This window comes from Paralichthys olivaceus, chromosome 2, assembly GCF_024713975.1.
Source record: "Paralichthys olivaceus isolate ysfri-2021 chromosome 2, ASM2471397v2, whole genome shotgun sequence".
Taxonomy (NCBI): Eukaryota; Metazoa; Chordata; class Actinopteri; order Pleuronectiformes; family Paralichthyidae; genus Paralichthys; species Paralichthys olivaceus.
The window spans coordinates 25,887,417-25,908,025 of record NC_091094.1 but is presented as its reverse complement, the minus strand read 5'-3'; the positions used below and the strand labels follow the sequence as shown (position 1 = coordinate 25,908,025).

Here is a 20,609-nt window from a genome sequence, read left to right as displayed (position 1 = left end):
ACCATTAAGAATCTCGGAGTTGTTTTTGATCAGGATCTGTCTTTTTAATGTCCATATAAAACAAATTTCAAAGACTGCTTTCTTCCACCTACGTAACATCGCCAAAATTAGACGCATTGTATCACAAGCAGATGCAGAAAAACTAGACCATGCATTTGTTACTTCTAGGCTGGACTATTGTAACCCCCCCCCCCCCCCCCCCCCCCCCCCACCACTCTTGTTATTATTATTAGACATTAATATGAACTTGTATATTCTTGTAGCATTGTTATAACCCACCACTGCTAACCACTGCTACTGTAATCATTGTCTTTCATTGTAATTGTACAATATGTTTCTGTTGCTTTGTTCTGTACATGTGACATCCATTGCATGTCTGTCCATCCTGGGGGAGGGATCCCTCCTCTGTGGCTCCCTGAGGTTTCTTCCACCTTCTTTTCCCTGTTCAAAGGGTTTTTTTGTGGGCAAGTTGTTCCTCACTGGAGCCGAGGGTCTAAGGACAGAGGGTGTCACTCCCTGTACAGATTGTAAAGCCCTCTGAGGCAAAATGTGTTTTGTGAATTTGGGCTATACAAATAAAATTGGATTTGCGATATATATATATACTGGTGACCGGCTTATTAATGGGAAACTGGAAATATCAGAGCACCCTCAATGAAAACCACAAACTCCATTACTTTCTCTTATCCACTACCTCACACATTTTACATCAATCCACAGATGCAGTATGAGTCAGAGATTCAAAGTGCTCCAGCGTGAAGTGTAAACTACTTGAAAATTAACTGGTGGCCATGTGTTGTCATTGACTCTGCAAATAAACTACACAGACCAAACAATCTGTGTCTGACTGGAATTGTTGAAAGCTGTTACTGAATGTGTTATGAGTGGCAGTGCCGCCCTCCACACAGACAGAGGGCGCCAGAGACCTGCAGCAGCTTGGTTGAAGTCTCCATGTCGCTGTATGTTACTGAGTTCAGAAAATCACCAGTTAGATCAATGAAGAAAACTAAACATAAAAGCTTTTAAAGCTGAATCAATCATGAACACATTAAACAGGATGTGCTTTTTTTCAGTTTCCATATTTTTTTAATGTAATGAATCATTCAAAAGTATTTGATATGTTTATTCATACAGCATTTAACTAATCAGCATATCTGTGAATATGTTCTGCTTTTTACTATTGTGTATCACATTGACTATTTGACAATTTACTGAAGTATTTTTTTTACCTTATAAGTACTTTACTTGAGTATATTACCTCTGCATTCTCAACCAGCAGCTCAAACATTCAGGCAGCAGTATGTCAAAAGTAAAGTATAAAGACTACAACTATACAACACAGTCCACTATTTATAATTAATACATTTGAATATTATTTTTCTGGTATTACTGTTTCTGTGTTTAAAAAACCTGGAATCACGTGGATTAGACATGTCTGCATTGATATCTGTTGAAGATGATGCTACTGAACCTGGCAGTTGCTCCATGTAGGATACAGACACGTCACAGGTCCTCATGCATGGGGCCATTTTATTTGGGTGTGAGGAGGGTAGTGTAACTGTATCCGTCTGTGCATAATCAGATTTGTAAACTGGTAAAGGATTTTGCAAATATGTAATCCGATTTTTCAAATGTGTACAGGAATCTGCAAATGTGTATTCAGATCAGCAAACACATCTGTAAATGTGTCATGAGATTTGCAAGTGTTTTGTGATTTTTGCTTAAATTTGAACAGTCTAAATTTATATTTTTAAATTTACATGCTCTTTTAAGATGTATTGTCTTTTCTCCTTTTAATCTTTTAAAATATTTGTGATCCCAGGGAAACACCATTTCACTCTGCCTGCACTACTGTTGTATGTGAAATATAACAATTTAAAATGACAATATAGTCAGATTTGGTTTGATATTTAGATGTGGAGAAAAGTGTGCACAATGTAAAATGTCTACATATAGATATTAATGGCTAAAACGTGTTTTGTTCCAACAGCTGGAAATACAGACAAGTCATCAGGTACATCTCAGAGGGGCTTTCCTTTTCACATGTGACTACCTGTAAATGTGTGTGAGGATTTGTCCGCATCTTTTTTTTCCTCACTCCCCCTCCGCGTGAGCACCCACTTAGGTCAGCCTGCGTTTTGTTAGTCACATTAAAAAGCCTGGTTGATAAGTTGGACAATATGATTAAAGAGCATATTTGTGAGTCTGTCTAAACTTTAAGTGACAGAATAAGGTGTTCAGTTCTGCTTCATCTGTGTACCTTGGGGTAATCTCCCTAAAGCTTAGTTCACACTCCACAGTACAACTGCAGTCATAGACTACAGAGTAGTGCAGCCTAGTGGTGACTCGAGTGTGTGTGTGTGTGTATGAGAGCAGATGCATGTTCCTATACCCTCCAACACTCCTCTCCAGCTGCGATCAGCAGCTTGTCAGCGATATCAGCAACCCGGGGACCTCAGTCTGTCCTCTGCTCATCCTGTCCTGCAGTCAGTTAGGAGGAAGAACGAATTAACGACTTCTCTTATCAAAAATAACTCAGTGGCAAAGAGCAGCAGTTGTAATCTCTATAGAGTTGCCAAGCATTTGTGAAATACTGAGATTTAAATGAACTTAATGAACTAAAAATGTAGTCAGTATTTAAACCAAGCATTTAGATCCTTCCTCAAGCATAATACAACAGTGACAAAATACTTCATTACATTTGATAGCTCTTGAAATCCTGTGTACAAAGAAGAGCAGCAAAATGCGTTTGAAGTGTCAGAATAAGAGCACTCACTCCGTAGAAAAATGTAAGAGCTATATACTATACTGTATATAAATAGCTGGTTACAATAGGGACACTGTTATCTAACTACAGCATGTTGTGGGTTTCAGTAATCCAGGATTTAATTCTGCTGTAGCAAACTGACACATTTTATGAGCTGATGCCAGTCGTTTTCCACTCAATATGTCCAACAAAACAACATATAAATAAAGGTATTCTTTCATTAGATAGCTAATTGCTTTAATTATATATACACATAGAATTGGGATTCCTTTTTTGTCATTACCATGGAATTAAGTAGCAATCATTCACACAAAAATCTAATCACGTGAATCACAATTTAAAAAGAGGATACAAAATTAACAAATGTAAACACATATATAAAATATATTAAAATCGGTGTGAAACACTGAGAGGGGTTTTCATTTGCTCATCTAACACAGTGACTAAGTGAATCTGAGAGTTTAAATGTCTAACTAATCTACATTTATACACATATTTAAATGTGTTGTATTTAATAAGCTTTTCTTGTGTTTTCCAAAATGTTAATGTAGGGGAGTAAAAAGTATGATATTCAAAATCATTGTTGTAAAATGTTTTTTGTAAAAATGCTGCTTTTGATTCTGTATGTAGAAGGAAAAACATGTGTGAGAAGAGATCTTGTGATCAAAAAGAAGAATGGTGGACTTTTACAGCATAAAACACAAGGGGCGGATATTATATAACTAAGAATGTAAAACGGATATTTCCATAACTTCAAGATGAATACAGCATTTCTAAAAACAGAACGTTTTTAAAGAGGTTACATTACAGTTCTAATGAGCTGAATTGTTAAAAAGATCTCCTAGTGTGCTGAACTAGGCTTTTTTTCAATATCCATGCAGTAATCTTGCATCTGTCATGAGAGTAATGAACAGTGCTGTGGGTTTTATAAAAAAAACAAAACACTTTGAAAAATGCTTTCCTTCAAGAGGAGAAAGTGGTTCTGTTCATTTCCTAAAAAGAGGAGTGTGGGAGAAATGTGGAGTAAAAGCACAGCGTCAGTGTGTTTGCATGACTGTCTGAACCCCTTATCAATTCTGCAGCAAGTGTTGTACAGGCCTGTGTAGGTGGGCTTGGTCAAAAGGCTGAAATTAACAATCTAAACACATTAACCACGTATGACCTTCACAACTGTAATATGACTTTTCATTTTGGAGTCCTTGCTGTTTATCTTTTGAGAAGTTTCACTTGTATCCTCAAACAGGAGAAAAGCCATGTTCTACCATCTAAGATGGATCCGATGTGGCGAGGCCATATTTGTGGGATGACAAGATAAAAAGGAAACATTTAAATGCATCACAGACAAATGAGGGAGTGTGAGAGACAAAGAGACAGACGGTGGTACTGACAAAGCCACATTGAGACGTTCAGCTGGATCATTGTGAGGAGAGAAAATGCCAGCGGGGCCCGTGCCAGCTGGCTCGGAGCTGCTGTCGACAGACTGAAGGGGGCAGTGTTTGTCTTCCCACTGCTCCACACCCCACTGCTAAAATCTGAGCTGTTGAGCAAAAGAAAGAAAGAAAAAAAAAATTATCTTCCATAATTACTTTCAGTGATGTATACTGAATCCCCAAAGCTCTCTGCATATTAATATGAAGTATTAATAGGTTTCACAATAATTAAAAGTGAAAAAAAAAATAGAATTTGCAAAGATTAGTTCAGGTCATATAAATAAATGTACTTTAAGAAAATAAATGAAGGATTTAGTTGCAAGAGTTTCTGCAGGGCCAGTCATTAGTAATGGAGTTGAACACAGAGGCTTAAAGTGTCAAGTTGGTCATCTGTGTGTGTGTCATCAAATTCAAGTAGTTCAATATATGTATATATATATGTGTGTGTATATATATATATATATATATATATATATATATATATATATATATATATATATATATATATATATATTGTTCCTTTAACACATATTTTCTTATATATATATAGTTTTTTTCTGAATTTGTGGCATATATGCAAGATTTGGTATAAGGTGTGTGTGTGTGTGTGTGTGTGTGTGTCCCTCTTTCTATATTTTCACTTCTCGCTCCCTCCTCATCTCCCCTGCATTACTCTCCGCCATCCCCTAACCATATGGCTTAAAACCTCATAATCACTTATTGATTCCTCATCATCATTACCTTGGTTTGCGTTGTGTACTGAGGGCTCATCTGAATGGGAGGCTGGGGGGGGAGCAGCACGGGACCATCCAACCCACCCCCCCCTGCCTTTGATTCTAACAAGGTCAAAGGAATCGATCCCGTTTGATTGGCGACTTGCTCAGAGAAAGTTTCCACAGTCGCTGCCAGTGGAGCACACAGTCTGGAGCTTCTTGGCCCATACGTCTGCATACAGTGTGTGTCTGCCGGCACAAGTGGAAATGTAGGTTATCTGTTCATGAAGCCCTCTCATCGCACTTTTGAGTTTGGTGTCCAAGTTGATATGATCCTGATTGGTACCGATACAGATCTGTTTGCAGTTTCTGTTCAAATCCTTCTCCAGTGACATAAAAGTGAGATGATGTTACTTTTGAAACAAGAAATAACAAATTCTTTCTTTTATTAAAAAAAAAAAAGTTCAATAGAAATCCTCTTGCTCCAGTCAGTGCACTCAGGGGTTTTCATTGATCGTGGACTGGATGTAAAGAATGACGACATTACAGCTCCCCAAAAGTGAAGCCAAAACACCTTGATTGACAGCTGGTGGCTGGTTGCAGTATAGGGTTATCCTGCATACTCCATGTTGGTGAATGGGGCACGTTCAAAGTGCACAGTCAAATAGTTTTCTAGAGATGGTGTTTTCGATTTTAAGTAGTTAAATCAAATCAAACTATCATTTGTATAACAAATGATTGATGCCATTAAAACATCATCCATCATCTATAATTGCACACACTAGGTCAGTTCTACACCTGCCTGTTTGGAATGGGCAGTTCTCTTGTCCTGCAGCGTTCATACTCCAGAGCTACTTAAGAATTAGTCTTTGCCATTAGTGAGTCTACCTCAAACAATTCAACAATATACTGTCATGTTTTATTACGCATGTTATGTGCAGAGCTTTTTATAAACAGCATGGTGAAGTAAGGAAAATGTGTTACTGACCTGCTGTTACTTTTTCATACATTGCACTTTTCAACTTTTCAAAATAGAAGCTCTGTAATTCAGCTCGGTATTACAGAAACAAAACAAATGATGCGTTTTTACTTCGAAGGCAAATTGCTGAACAGGAAGTGAGTCTATGAATGTTGCAGATCACGTCATCCGTCTCTGTGTCAGTCCAATATGCTGGAATACAAATTATCAAATTATCAAAAAGATCTGCTGCTGATTTTGACCCAAATTTTGACCACAGTTGTCGACCACTGCTTTAGTTTATCGGGGGATGTAAAAGAAGACAATGACTGCTACAGAGTGCTGTTTGCACATTTATTCACATTTTATCAATATTGAACCTCACAAGTCCAAATCCCACCAAACTCGACACTGCACTTCACTAACAATACACAAGTGTAGTGCAATGAAGATGAGAGGAATGGTTTATGAGATTTATGTTCCACAGTCAGTCGTTTGATAACAATTTTGATAAAAACCCAATGTACATACTAATTCCGCAGTGTGTGATGCATCAGCTTTAGAAGAAAAGCTCACTGATTTTCTTGTGTATTCATTTTTACCTTAGAATTATATTTAAACAAAGAAGCACATCATCCTCCAACTCAGAAACTCTAGTTGTTGAGAAGTGAAAAAATCTTTATAAAAACACCTTGTACCCAGCAAATCCTTCCAGAGGAGCCTCAGTCAAGAGGAACTGCCACTGACAAACAAACAATTAGAGGAGTAAAGTAAAGTCCTTCACTATTCAAACGTGTCACTGCTGCTTGCGGGTGTGTTGCCTTGGGCAGCATCACAAATAAAACCATCTTTGCATCTGTTCTCTTTTCTCACTCATCTCTGAAGTCCTTCAATTAAGAGACATCAGCACTGAAAATACATGACCGCTTTTTTTTCCCTCTTACTTCTTCTGCTTGGAAACTTTCATGACATTAAATCAATTTATCTTTTCATCCCAAGTGGCTGAAGACCAGGCTGTGGAATGCTGCAATGCACCGACGCAATCAAAAAATACCCAAAGCATTTGAGAATAATTAACCGAATTAGCCTGCACTTGGAGCTGGACCACAGAATTGGCCTTTCTCTGTTCCACATATAACACCGATAATTTAAAATAAACTGCTGTTACCTGCTGCCAAACTCTGAGTGATGTGTCCACAGTGAAGTTGGCCAAACTCAGCTCAACTGCTGCTCAGTTCTTCTTTCGGGTCTGTGGTGATGCAGACTTCGACGACTCTGTCATTATATTAACTGCGCACAAGTGATTACTTCCAATCGCAATCACCGGAATCAAGCGTTGGCACATGTTCATGCACAGATGCACACACATACACAGAAATTACAAACACAGTTGAACCCACAATAAGTCAGAGATCCAGTTGAAAGTGTGCTTGGGAGACCTCCGCAGCTGCACGGCCAGCAGCTGACAGCTGGGGTGCCGTGTGATGGAGAGAGTTTGTCGCGGCGTATGATGGCTCGTGTGTGTATGATAAGCTGCATGTGATTACCGTTGTCGTTGCATCCCAGTTTATCACACCATGGGAGAACAGTTACACTCACCTGGCCATGTTGTCCCTGGACGCATCATCATTCTGACACACACATTCACAAACACACACACACGGGCGTAAATTCTAATCTGTGTGTTTTCTCTCTGCTGCAATAATACAGCGGCCTAATTGGCTCTGACAACTTGGCCAACCCAATTCCAGCCAGTCTCGTCCAGAATGCTTCTCTATGTCTCTAATTAGGTCCAATCAGCCGGAGTGATATTTATCGATTCACCTCATCCCTCTTTCTTTCTCTCTCTCTCTCACACACACACACACTCTTTCTCTCCTTCACACCGGGCTCTCCTCATTCTCCTCGTTCCTCTCTGAAGGAGACTGTGTTCCTCCTCTCTTCAGCTAATTTTAGTATGAGTAAAATAATTATGATTGATGCAGGTGCCCCTCTATCCCTTCAAAGCTTTTTAAATAGATAACCACCACCCCCCTCCTCCAAAAAGAGAAGCAAGAAGCTAATTAGCGTGTGAGGATGAGTGAGGAGAGCAGCCTTATCAGTTCGCCTGCCCCACAGCTTAAAGCATCATATTAGATATCTTAATTGTCCATTCTGACAGTGGCAGAGACAAACTTTCTTATTTTCCTGGCCGATTGTTGTGATCTTTTTCCTCTTCTCTGGTTCCTAACTTATTTTCCGCCCCTCCTTTTCTTTTTTCCGAGAGACACAGAGCTGCCAGATACGTGTGTGGAATGCTCAATGCTTTAATTCATCTAAACAACCTTTTAGCCGCGCTCCGAATGTAATGCTATGTTTGAGAGTCGTGCGCGTGTCATTTCGAGAGTATTAACGTGCCAGTCTCGCTGCTGAAGACACGTCTGCGGTGACATTGGAGCCGATGGTTGTTTCTCCAAGTCTGTGCAGGGACAATGGCTGGGTGCAGCCAAAGAGGAAAAGGGCAGGAGAGAGTTTAGGTGCATATGTGTCAGAATGTAGCACTGACCAAAGGGATGATTAACCTTCACAAACCTACACAGACTAAGACACCTTGAAGGCAGTGTAGGACTCTGACACAGACAGGTGTTGTTATAGAATCATGTCCTGTTTGGCAATTTATAATCAAAGTAACAGCACAACATTTGTTTTGTTCAACATTTTTTTATAATGAGCTCAATTACAGAGATTTTACATTAGAATTTATTAGTTTTGATCTTTTTTAATATTTAATTGTGATGATTGGAATTTAGTTTTGTATGATTACTGCGTATTATTGTGTGACTAATGTGCAAAATGTTTGGGATTGTATTGATTGCTCAACAGAATAGAATAGTCAACATGTAATGTACAGAAAAATAAAACCAGTTATGATTCAAACCTATAAGCAACAGATGTGAAGAGTAATAGAGCAAATTTAATTTTATGAAAAACATTTAACAGAATGTTTTCACAACAGATAAACCCGGTAGGATGAACGCAAAGGTTTCTAACATTAACAATAAAAGTGTCAGTATATTGTCAAACTGTATGAGGAGGACTCAATGACAATGACCTAGAGGTACTTCAGAATTATTCCTTCACACAGGTCAAGAGAACAGCCCATTGCACACCTGCAGGCTTAGAATGAGCACTGCACAAGTAACCTTAATTGCCATTTTATTTATATAACAGTTAAGGGAAAACACATTTTGTTGAATAACTCCATAATTAAACAGGATTTATTTTCAACGTGAAAAGTTGTATTTAGGTGTTACTTAGGTTTACGTGCAGGTTTGCTGCGAGCTCACAGATTTTTCGGTTGTGACACTAGATGCACTTCCATTACTGAAGGCCCTGGTTATACACCCATATGCGCCTACAAACAAATGGTTGACCGCTGTAACATTTTTCCCTCCAGTGAGGCAGCAAGCTTCTTTTCCTTTAACATGTGTTCGTAGACATGATAAATCAAGACAGACACAATTTAAAGCTTGTGTCTGTCCTAAATAGTTTAAATGTTATTTACATTTTTAGAGCATGTGTGTTGCACTGATTCTACCTGAGGTTTTGAAAACACAAAAAACATTTCACGAAAGGTTTTACAGCTGCTTTGGTTCATTTTCACCACCATCATTCACAGGAGGTAATTGTCCACTGCTGTCCACTGCCTGCTCATCACCGAGCAGCTAACAGACATACTAGAGGCTTTAGCTTGTAAATATACTGTAGTGGGGCATATAGGGGCTAATGAGACCAATATTTCTCTCAGGGGTTGGTGGAGACCAAAACAGAGCTAATGGAATTGGTCTTCCATTTTTAAGAACCATGACTGCAATGTTAATTTTCCTTTACGTTTGCGATCCATTTACAAATGCAAAGTGCATGTCATCATAATGTGGGTGAGGTTTGACTTGTGCATTGTTGTCCCTGAGGTCTGTGGCTACAAAACTGAGTAGTGCAGCTTTAAAATGGCATTGTATAACGTTCAGCCACTAACAGCAGTGCTCTATTGAATTCAATGAAGGTCACTCTTTCTTTTTCAGAATTACTCATAAGTTAAATCAATTTTACATCCATAAAGTTATGTTTTACACTTTTGTTTGTCTGTCTGTTAGCAGGATTATGCAAAAAAAAAATCACAAAACTTGGTGGAATGACTCGCTATGGGTCAGGAAATAATATATCACATTTTGGTGCAGATCTGAATAAAAAGGCAATTTAGTTTCACTTTCTGTGCAAAGTTTCCCAAAGAATTAATTTGAGCTATGGGGGTGCACGTGCAGATTCTGATTGACAGGTTTCACAAATTAAAGAGTGAAAGACACATTCTTGTGTGAGAAACAGAACTGCATTGTATACCAAGTAGACGCATAAGTGCAGCTGAAACTATGAGATCAGAATGCGTGCGTGGATGGTAACAACTTTATGGACATAGCACAAATGTACATCAAATAGTGCTGCATACAGCTATACACTGCAGCTTCAGAGCAAAACACCAAGGTTACAATCTTTTATGGTTTTGTGTTTGGTTAATTATGAAACTGCAGCAGGACAAATTAGAACCTGGTGGTCCTCTACATCTATTTCTCATTAGAAAACGACTTCCTAACACTGCATGAGTTTCTATTTTCAACATTGTTCTTGTTTTATAAATGTGTGAGCGGCTGACATGCCCAGGTCTCCTCAAGTAGCCATACAGGACAATGACATGTGGGGTAACAGCCCCAGCAGGGATCTTCAGAATCCTGTCAGACTGGACAGGATACCTGTGGACCTCTGGTAAATGCAGGCTGATACAAAACAGTCTGTGTGTTTCTCTAAGCAGCAGGCTGCCATCATCACTTTCTCCACAATGGAGGAGTCTGACCTCTAACCGAGTTTGCTTTCTGTCTCACTTCCTTCTTCATCCAGAGGTGAGTAAGGAGTAGTTCTTGCTGAGAATCTCTGACCTCCACATAACCCCGGTTTTAGACAGAAAGATGCTCTCTGATCTCTGCAGCACACCCAAATCTCTCTCTCACCCACTCTTCTCCAGTGTCTCTCTGCCGCTGTCTCTCCCCCTCTGCACAGTGCAGTGTGTGTTCAGCTTGGCTGTTTGTGTACCTGCAAACTGAGCGACTGCTTTGATCAGGTCCGAGCCCTGGGGGCAACACACCGCTGGCCCTCCTCTGTAGTTGTCTGTGCGCACACACACACACACACACACCATCAGCATTCACACACTCATTCATGCACACATCACAGAGGCAGAGTGAGATGATGAGAGATAGAGGGAGGAGGCAAAGACTTTGATGTGCTCAACATTTTTTGTGTTCATGTTTCAAACGGCATCCATCAGAATACACCAGAATGTAAGACAGGAAGCTCAGAAAAGATTGAACGATAGATGATTGACCCTTCAAACCTGACCAATTTTAACAGGGGCTGATGGGAAAAAAACCCCCCAGAAAGGGTGGATGCGACGTCTCATCTCCGCTCGTTGTTCACGGCCCGGCCCCTGTTCGCCCCTCTGACTGACAGACAGCCTCTGTCAGGCTCTTAAAGCGAGCACCCTGCGGTAGTGATTAGCAGTTTTCTGTTACACTGCCAGCGTGTGCTTGTGTGTGATGTGACCAAGACAGAGCACTGGTACTTGGAGAGATTTTAAAGTGCCAAAATTGCCTGCTCAGATGCCCTGGCTCTGACCCCTCTCCAGAGAGCCAACAAGCAGATGGCACTCAAGTGGTTTGACCGCGGGTGGATGGAGCGGAGGTTGAGGGCGTGGTCGGCACAATGAAGTGGTGGATTACCTCACTTCTCTTTTCAAATCCTTTTAGGACAAGCGTAGAGGACCGTCATAAGTGCTTTTTATTTGGGCGATTTAACTGTCTATTCAGCGAGCCAGTTCAATTCAACCCCCTGCTGCTACAGAGACACGATTATAGAGGTTGCGGATGTCATTTTTCTCTCCGTGGATCATCTCCTACCATCAACTTGAATATTCACTTGAATATCATCCCTGCATCACATTCACTGCATCGGCCCCCGAGACGCAGATGTGTCATTTATTTCCCACCCCAGTGCCTCGGCTGATGTAAAAATGATTTTGTGTCCAGGTAAATGTTTCACGTTCAGGACACAGGTCACGTCGGGTAAATTAAGTCTCCCTGGATATTTTTTTCCCAGCTGGTGAAACACTTGAAAGGTCCGATCAGAAATAATGATCCCGGCGCTGTATTGAGTTTACATGACAGTGATTTGGGGCTATCTGCTATGGAGCAATGCTTCCTTCCAGGTTGCAGGTTATTAACTGACAACACAGGATGATGAGAAATGAAATATAGCCGCGGCTTCCACACTGGATCTAGGTCAGGCTAGTTCTAAACGGGGTACACCGTTCTGGTACAAGATGGGCTGTGGTGCCAGAGGGGGGAGGAGAGGCCCAGAAAACATGGGATTTTATTTTTCTTATATTTTTCCTGCTCAGTAAACATCTCGCACCTGAAGCCAGATGGGATAGAGCCAGTGTATTCTGCAGAGAAAAGGCAGGTGTCTACTGTATGTCTGTGTGCTGAAATAACACATTACCATCTCTGTTGCTCACATTTTTTAGCGTGTTGCTTTGTCTTCTGACAACTAGCAATGAAAGGATGTATTGTAACGGCCAAGCTTTTCCAGATGTAACACTATCGCTGACAGCCTGACATTGTCTCTACTGACCTTCTGGATATTGGTCAAATAAGCTATTGTTCTATGGGCTGCGTTTCAGCAGCTCAGGCAAACATCCACCCAGGGACATGCTTGCAGTGACAATGATGATTTAGCAGGTGCTATGTTCATAGCAGGTGCTATGTTCACCGCAGTCAGTGTCTCAGTTGTTTAGTTAAAATGAACTCATCAGCACAAAACAAGCTGAGGTTAGTGGGAATGTCTTGCAGGCATTTGGTATTAAAGGAAAATGATTGTATAAAAATATTTTTTTACTTGACTTAATGATGCTTGATGAAAAGTCATAGGATTGCCAGTCATTCATTGGGATTCATCCTCTTGGCATTTTGGATAGCTGTGTAAGATCCAGTCCACTTGTTAATGAAGCACGTCTTTTGAAAGACAAAGACATGATGGTTAATGAAGCAAAGGAAAAGTCAGAGGATCATTAAAGACAGACTCATAAACTGTGAATTTATGACATTCTATTCTATTTAGCTGACGCTTTTATCCAAAGCGACTTATAATAAGTGTATTCAAATATGAGGGAACAAACCTAGAACAACAAGGATCAAGTAAGATTTCCTTAAAAAAAGCCAAATTAAAAAGTGCTACATGTAAGTGCCATATAAGTGCAATTTTCTTTATTTTATGAATCTCTGTACAAAATCTATCCTCATCAATTGTATTGAAATTGCATTGGATAAGTAAAAACTGACCTGCAGCTGGCATCACATAACAAGTTGTGATAACCAAGGGCCCCTGCTGGGGCTACATATTGTACATTTAAAATAAGATAATTACATGAACGAAAACATAATAAAACAAAATCCCAAGATACTGCTATAAGATGTACAGATACCCCGAAAAAGGAATGTTCGAGCTATGTATGAAGTTATTTTGAACTTTGAACGATTAGCTTCACAAATTAAAAATCTGGTGACTCAGATAGTGACACAAAGGTTTAGGGTTATATGTTTTTATAGGTTACTTATAAATTATTGTGTTGCGGATCTCTAAATGTAACCTGCTGAAAGTGACGTTAATTTGCATCAGAGAAGGTCATCAGTAAGATGCCTGTTAAAGATGTGCTCAATGTTCTCGATGATGAGGTTCAGTCCTCGGAGAATGAAAACAACCCAAGTGCTCATCAGAAAACGGGTGTGTTTGTTTTTCGTAGTTTCTGTATTGCAAGTGTTGTTTATCTGTGTGTAATCAACAGATGATCTGTCTGAACTGTCTCGAGTGTGTTGTCAACATGACACGTGTGACCAGGCAAATCTGGAAAACTAACTAAACGTCTTCATTGTTGAACAACATGTTGTGTATTTCTTCTCTTCTGTCAGATGACTACGTGCTTTGTTAGAGCTGTGTCAGTCGAAGGAGTGAATAAAGTGGCCTGTGTAAATATGACAACTCTGCCAAATTATAATAATAATTATAGCAACAATAATTATATAATAATAATAATACATTTTATTTGGAGGCGCCTTTCAAGTCACCCAAGGTGTGTATATTCATGAAGGAGGTCGCAGAGGTAAGTGGGGGCTACGTTGTGGTGAAGGTTTTTGTAGTAGATGTGGTATTGTACAGGGAGCCAGTGGAGTTGGATGAGAACAGGGGTGATGTGGTCCGATGATTTGGTACCGGTGATGTTCTGGGCGGCCGAGTTCTGAATGAACTTTTTTGTATTTTGTAATTTCACGAACAACTGGTTCGTGTGAGGCAACAATACAAACACAAGTAACGAGAGGCTTGTAAGAGATTTTCGTCTGAAAAGTGTTTGGTGTAGGGCATTTTATGTACCGGTAGTGTGCAGACACCTGCGCACACATCTTCACTAAAAGGATTGCAGGATTGTGTTTGCCGTTTGTGGAACTGCATTGTTAGTTGCCTTAATTTGTGAGATGTCAACTACATTTTACATTACATTAATAGATTCCAGTGTGTCATTTCAAAGATCTAACTGGTCTGAATGTAAAGGTTTGTGTGTGAAAATATCAAAAGCTATTTAACTGCCCCCCCCACACACAATCCATTGACACAGAATTCACAATCTCTGAATAACTAAACAAAACAGGTATATGGGATTAAGGCACATATTTGTTTGACATTTATATAAATCAATCAAGCTACCTTAAAAGCATGTGGTACGTAGCCAGTTATTTAGGTAAGTTAAAGACAAGCCCAGCTGCTGCATTCTGGATGAGCTGCAGTGGTAGCACTAGCGGGTAGACCAGCCAGGGGAGAGTTGCAGTAGATTCTACATGTTTATTAGATGCACAGTGGAAAATAAAAGTCACCATCAACTGGTGGTTGCCCAACACAGCTGCAGTGGAACCAGCTCTCACACAGTGTACAAGCAATCTGGAAGTAGAGAAAAAAACATGTATGGCAGTACCATAAGTAAGACATGCATCAACTGAAAGTGCTTGAAATCTGCTTTACCCTTTGCACACTGCTCAGCATGCGGGTGACTGTGAGACAGCAGGAAGTGAGGGAGAGACGGCTGGAGATGAGGGAGAGACAGCTGGAGATGAGGGTGAGACAGCTGGAAGTGAGGGTGAGACAGCGACAGCTGGAAGTGAGGGTGAGACAGCTGGAGATGAGGGTGAGAGAGCTGGAGATGAGGGTGAGATGGCTGGAGATGAGGGTGAGCTGGAGATGGTGGATGGTGAGTGAGTCAGCCATTTGTGGGGGATATGTGGCGTGGGCTCAATAAACCTGTTCAGTTGGTCGATGTTGACTTTATGAATCATATTGCTTTTCGGTGTAACAAGGTCAGCACCTCTTCCCTCCAATTTCAGTATTGTGAAGGGGCCGAGCATGGAGGTCTCCATCCCCCCCTTCCTTTGCACCTGTTGTATATTGGCCCTCATTACTTTGTCTCCAACTCTGAAGTCATCTTCATGACCCATCTCCTCTCTCTTTCTCTTTATCTTCTCCCTCATCTTCCCCATGTTGGCTTGAGCCATGGTGTAGTGCACAGGGAGGTTCTGCATTCCTGGATTGTTTTTCCTGGGTAATAAGAGCCTCCACACCATCGTCGGTCACCTGTGTCAAGAAACACTTCAGAATGTTGAGTTACAGCAACCATGAAGTTAAGCATCACAATTTCCATTTTCACCCCAATACACACATTACATGTGTACTTTCCTACATACCACATACTCTTCAGGAACTTCAGTAGTTCAGTTCTTTTATTTATACAGCCCTTTACAACAATCCTTTCGGTGAACCAAAGTGCTTTACAATTACATAGTAAAATAAAAACAATAAAAGCAATAAAGTGGAATAAAATAAAAGTAAAATTGTAAAAAGTGTCACCACACTACTGGGTATTAAAAGCCATCCTAAATAAATAGGTTTTTATTCTCGATCTGAAGAGGCCCAGGTTAGAAATAACACGCCTTTCAGCAGGGAGCTTATTCCAGAGCCTGGGAGCAGCAACAGCAGAGGCTCGGTCACCCCAGTATTTGTACCTTGACCTGGGCACTTCCAACAAAAGTTCTGTTGGAGTCATGTGCTCTCGTCTGTTAAAAGACGGGCAGCAGCGCTTTGTTTTGAAGTTGAAGGCGACTGAGAGAGGACTGGGAGACGCCAACATAAAGTGCATTGCAGTAGTCTAATCTCGAACTGATTAGATCATGGATGGCTTTGTCGAGGCCGTGACTGCTTAAAAATAATTTGACTTTGGCCAGGAGATGTAGCTGGAAAAAACTACTCCTGACAACATTGCCGATTTGTTTGTCAAACCTCAGATGACTGTCAAAGATCACTCCCAGATTTCTGACGGTTGGACTGACCTTTGGGGCTACTGTGACGGCTGGCTTTGGCACCTTATCTTCAAACACAATATATTCTGTTTTATTGTCGTTCAAAAGATTTTTGGGCCAACCACTGCTTAATATCAGCAATACAGTCAAGCAAGAAACATCGTGCACTGTTACTCTTAGGCTTCACTGGCAGATAGATTTGTAAGTCGTCTGCATAAAGGTGAAAAGAAAGGTTGTGTCTGGTTATAATTGTGTGGCAACATATACAATGAGGGGGGAGCACCGACCTGATGTGCTCCATGACTAACCATTCAAAGCACTTCATTCAAGATCCAAGATTCAAAGATTTTATTGTCAAATAAACACGAGAACACACGTTCCCCTGTGAATTTAAATTATTTTGCTGTCCTTTCTGGAATACCAGCTGACAAAAATGTACATTAAAATACAATATTTACATCAAATACAATAAGCATATGAAACATGTTTAAAAGTAAGGCAAAACAAGGCCAATGAGGTCAATAAGGTGAGGATTGTGCAAAACTGAGCAGTGCAAATTGAACAATAACATTGAAAAATGTAATAGAATGTATACAATATAAATGTAAACAGTACAAATGGAAATACTTACTCAAATACTCACTCAAATACTGACTCAATACTCAAAGTACATAAAGTGCATTTGTCACAAGAGAGAAACCACAACATATCGTTGACACATAACATAACCAACATACAAAAACACTGCGACTTATACAAAAATGATGTGTTGGAGAGAGAGAAGCCACAGCATGTACACCCGAGGCCATCTTGGATCACGTGGATCAAAAACTCAGCTTACTCATGAATAAAGTCCTTATTATATTTCGGGGTGGACAACAGCCCACAGCCCCCCTCGCCCCAAAATTCGCGGGGAGCTGAAGAAGGAACAGCTGGGTGGGAGGAGCTCAGATAAGGCGCTGTTTTCACCTGGTTTCAGCCAGGTTTCAGTCGACAGGAGAAAATCCAAAGAAGTAAAAAAGTCATTTAAGAGGAAAGTCTTGTTTACAACGGACCTGGTGTTGATCAGAGCCATGCGAACCAAACACCGATTGGTCCGTTGGGAGGCCCGCCATTGGTAAGAGGGTATAGATGCCACAGGCAGCGGTAGCTTTGGCTTTCCATTAAAGTCCTGGCTCAGTAGTTTGTCCACATAATCGTGGATTTTTAAAAGACTCAGGCGATCATACACCAGCAGTGGTTACACTTTATGATATAAAAGCGATAAAAACAGGACAATACACAGAAGAGGTAGCAGAGGTAGACGGCTGGCCACACACAGCGGCGCCATCTTTCCTTCCAGTAGGGTACCTGTCCTCACGGCCAAGCATGAGGAAAAAGGGGGAGTATCTGGTGGTGAGTTGTTTCTTGGTCCTCAGTGCAAACAGTGTTGCCTAAAGGTGACCATCCCAAGTGTTGGGATTGGCATCCACCAATGAAGTGAAGGTCCTGCAAGATCATACACCCGTCATTGGGACCTTAACATTGCACAGTGTTAATTAAGACACAAATAGACACTTATAATACCTTTGAATAGTTCCATTAATTTTTTCCACTAAGCCATTAGTCTGGGGGTGGTAGGGACAGCAGAGACTTCTTTTTATTCCCAGCTTCTCACAGACATTGTAGTTGAGCTGTAAGAAAAGTGGAAACATTCATATTGACTCCATTTAATTTAAGATGCAGATGGCATTAGGAGTTCTTACCTCATCAACAAATTGTCTTCCTTGGTCTGTGAGAAGCTTTTTTACTTACAAAAGAAATCAATGATGCGCTCAGTGAAAGGATAGGCCTCTGTCCATTTAGTGAAATAATCAATGATGACGCAAATGTACTGGTGCCCCTTTTTGGTTGGCGTCAATTTGCCAACTAGATTCATCCCCACAAGCTCAAATGGTTCCGTTACCTGAGGAAAGAGAGCATGTTATTGAAATGTGTTCCTATTCTGGAGTAGGGACTTATTTCAGTGCAGTCACCTCAATTGGGATGTAATCATTCTTTATTTTGAGGACAGTCCTTTTGACCTGGCATTGAGGACACTCCCTAAACAAATTTAAGAAATCAGTAAATGAGAAGATAAATAAATTGAATATGAAAGAGTGTTTAAACCACCACGCACAGAGATTACTAACAAACTTAGATCACGTTTACCCATTTTTGTATGTCCTTTTCCATCCCAGGCCAGTAGTACCTCAAGGAAATGGCATCCGCGGTTTTCTCCATCCCACAATGGCCTCCATGCTCACTTGCATGGAAGGCCATCACACTTTATTTGCCTCATCTGGGGAGGTGACTACCTTTGCAAGATACTCACCCTGCTTCCGTCTACAGCATAATGAAGCTGCCCATCTGAGGGCCATAATGATATTAGTAACTCAACATTAGTGCCTTATTGTTTCGAATGGTGTAATTTTCACATCTCCTTTTTATTATATACTTTTTATACTATATTGTGGAGATAACCCAAATGGATATTTTATTTCCCTTACTAGTTTAGGGTCCATTTTAAGTATATATAAATATCTAAGTGTACCTGACTATACTACTTATTACTAATTACTAGTCTATCCTATGTCTACAATATTTCCCTGCTCTAAATACTAATATAAATTCTCTTATGTTATTGCTATTTATTTATTTATTTTTATCTCTCTCTCTCTCTGTCTGTCTGTCTCTCGCTCTCTGAATCTCCTAACTTCCTACAAATCAAGAGAGCAAAAAAATCCATATATAGGTTTTGCCACCACGAGGTGTGAATGGTTAGAATAAAATGACACCAGAGAGTGATTGGCAAACACAATCCTGCCTGCAATCCTGTTAGTGAAGATGAGTGTGCAGGTATCTACACACTTAATAAAACGCCTTACACCAAACCAACAAACCAACAAACCATCACACTTGTATTGTTGCTTCAACGAGCACACCAAACGTGCACTAATATTAAACACGTACAATATCGGAGGCTTTATGCTTTTATAAAGCATTTTTCATGATGTCGTACGTGTGTGAAAACCCAAGGGCGCAGCGGTGTCCAAATGTGTGAAATATGTAAGTAACGATAATTCTGAGTGAACAGTTAAGTTGTGACTGTCACACGTTAACCTGGGCATATTCCCAAAACAATAACACATGGTGAGTGGTTCACAGTCATCAGAAGATAGAGGTGATGCTGCTCCTCAGCCCAATCAGTGGCGTAGTGTCACCACCTTTATGTCAGACGTTTTTATGTGGAGCACAGCGTATCTACTCCTGTGGTGGGATTTTACTCACATTTATATTTAGCCCCACAACTACGTGGTTTTGTCTGAAGATGATACTGACACAAAACAACACTTTTATTTTATCGATGTTTCCTGAAGTGTTCTCAATTGCCTGTAACACCACATTGTTCGTGAAACTACAAAATACAAAAAATTATTATTATTATTTATTATTATTATTATTATTTGTCAGAGTTGTCATAGTTACACAGGCTACTTTATTTACTCCTTCAACTGTCACAGCTCCAACAAAGCACGTAGTCATCAACAATGAAGAGGTTTAGTTAGTTTTCCAGATTTGCCTGGTCACACATGTGTCATGTTGACAACACACTCGAGACAGTTCAGACAGATCATCTGTTGATTACACACAGAAAGTACAAAAAGAAAAACGTACCTGTTTTCTGATGAGTGTTTGGGTTGTTTTAATTCTCCAAGGACTGAACCATCATCGAGAACATCTTTTAAAAATCACGTCTGCTGACTTTAACCAGCAGCGAGAGTAGGAGGGCACATGAAGCTTAGCACATCCAACAAAAGCATGATCACCAACTTTACTCACACCATGCGAGCTTCCACCTTCTTGATGATGTGAGGGATGTTTTCATGTGACACATGTTTGGTGTGTGCACATTGTGATGATCACCTGCGTCACACTAAGGCACTTTGTGTGGAGCCGGACACACGTGTGTATTCTCCATAACTCCCTGTGTCTCCTATGAATGATGGTCATCGGTTTGTGAAGCCTGTTAATAAGTATGCATTTTAATTCTGTGTTTGGACTATCACCACATGACATGGGAGGTTCCTCAAACAACATCTGGTGTTATACAGCTGACAGAGTAAAAAACAATTGATTCAGGTGAAGTGCACCAAACATCTTAGCGGCTCTGTGGCGTAATGAGATCATCATCAGGCCAGAAGCTCAAACTGCTTCAGCTTGTCATTTCGAATCCCATCC

At 40.3% G+C, this 20,609-nt stretch overlaps 1 long non-coding RNA gene across 1 annotated transcript; it reads right to left on the bottom strand.

Annotated features, from left to right (window-relative positions):
* Nucleotides 1-892: 892 nt before the first annotated feature.
* Nucleotides 893-7,225, bottom strand: LOC138406033 (uncharacterized). The gene is made up of 4 exons (XR_011239701.1): nucleotides 7,037-7,225; nucleotides 4,939-5,159; nucleotides 4,156-4,304; nucleotides 893-2,481 (listed from the first exon to the last, which is right to left on the bottom strand). It is a non-coding gene; the product is annotated as an uncharacterized lncRNA (long non-coding RNA).
* Between the last annotated feature and the right edge of the window lie 13,384 nt (nucleotides 7,226-20,609).